Raw genomic sequence first — 1387 nt, 5'->3', positions numbered from 1 at the left:
ACACACACACACACACACACACACACACACACGGCTGGCTTCACAAGCCCTCGCTGTCCGGTGGAGCTCCGACTCCTTCCCTGGAAGTCCCCTTTGGACGTGTCCCCCTGTGCTTGTTCTTCTACGAACCAGCTGCTGTCAAGTGAACTCGGTCCCGGGCATGTCAGGCAGGGCAGGGGCTCCATTGGGTTTTCAGTGGCCAGTTTTCCAGGCATTTCTTCCAAGATCCTTCTGTGTGGACTTGAACTTTGGGCCTTTGAGTTAGCAGCCTAAGACATCAACATCCAGAGTTCCACTTCCCCCAGAGCCAGAGCTCCGGCCCCCACCCCCCGCCCCCATAGTGTATGGATTTAATAGACACACCTGCGCTCACTTCCACCACCTGCTGGGCAGGAGTGGCTATTACAGTGGTGCAACATTCTGGTTTTCTTGTTGGCCAGTCCCGCTTCGTGTGTGTTGAGATTTCATGAACTAAGTCTATTTGTAAAAATGTTGGCATTTCTTAAATGACAGGTCAATGTAGATTCTGAACAGCACTTTCCTCTCACGTGGTTTTAAGTGAGCAAGTCTCAAACCACCCAGTTTGAAGGCATATCCTGAGTATACCTGACATTGCTGGTGATCCTTGTGAAAAATACCTTTATCAGCCACAAAAGGGTGAATGTAACAACACCAACAAAACCTGGGTGCGTATCTGTCCAGCCCCCCACCAATTCTAACTTTAACTTTTTAAGCAATTATGATGATGAGACCTCTCCCAGTTTGACATTTCATTGTGCAACAAGTCCTAGATTCAGCAATTTCTGAACAAGGCAAATGGCGTGTTTCAGTCAAATCTTGGATGAGATTAGGAAGAATCATTTTCCACAAGCAGCCCTAATCCACTTCTATCATCATCACATCAAGCAGAGTCCAGAAGCCCCCCTGCCCTTTGCCAGTAACCGTCAGAATGCTGTCATCTCACGGAAAGAAACCCTTTGGGCTGGCTGTGAAAACACACACAATTCTATAAGTTCCTCAAGACTCAGAAACGGTCACTCCTGCTTGCCTCACATTAACATCTTAAATTTTTCCCCCCACAAAAATAAAAAGCCAACTTTGACTGTTTCAATTCTATTTTCATTATTAAAATGTTTTACATGTAAAACACAACCACAGCAAAAACAAAGGTGGGGTATTAAGTAGGAGCTGCCCCTTTGGAATCAACCCCAACATGAAGCAGTATAAACGGATGGGCTGGCCCTATGTGGTTTCATCCAAGATCGAATTAAAAGCACATCAGCCTTTCCAATCCAGTCTCCCGAAAGCTTTTGGAAACCACTCATATCCAAACCTCATTTCACTTTCAGTTTCCCAGAAATTGAAAAACTTTTGCTTGAAATGGTGT

This window comes from Echinops telfairi, unplaced genomic scaffold, assembly GCF_000313985.2.
Source record: "Echinops telfairi isolate 266 unplaced genomic scaffold, ASM31398v2 ScPeMD7_7421;HRSCAF=8459, whole genome shotgun sequence".
Taxonomy (NCBI): Eukaryota; Metazoa; Chordata; class Mammalia; order Afrosoricida; family Tenrecidae; genus Echinops; species Echinops telfairi.
The sequence above is the reverse complement of the archived record's forward strand: the minus strand, read 5'-3'. Positions refer to the sequence as shown.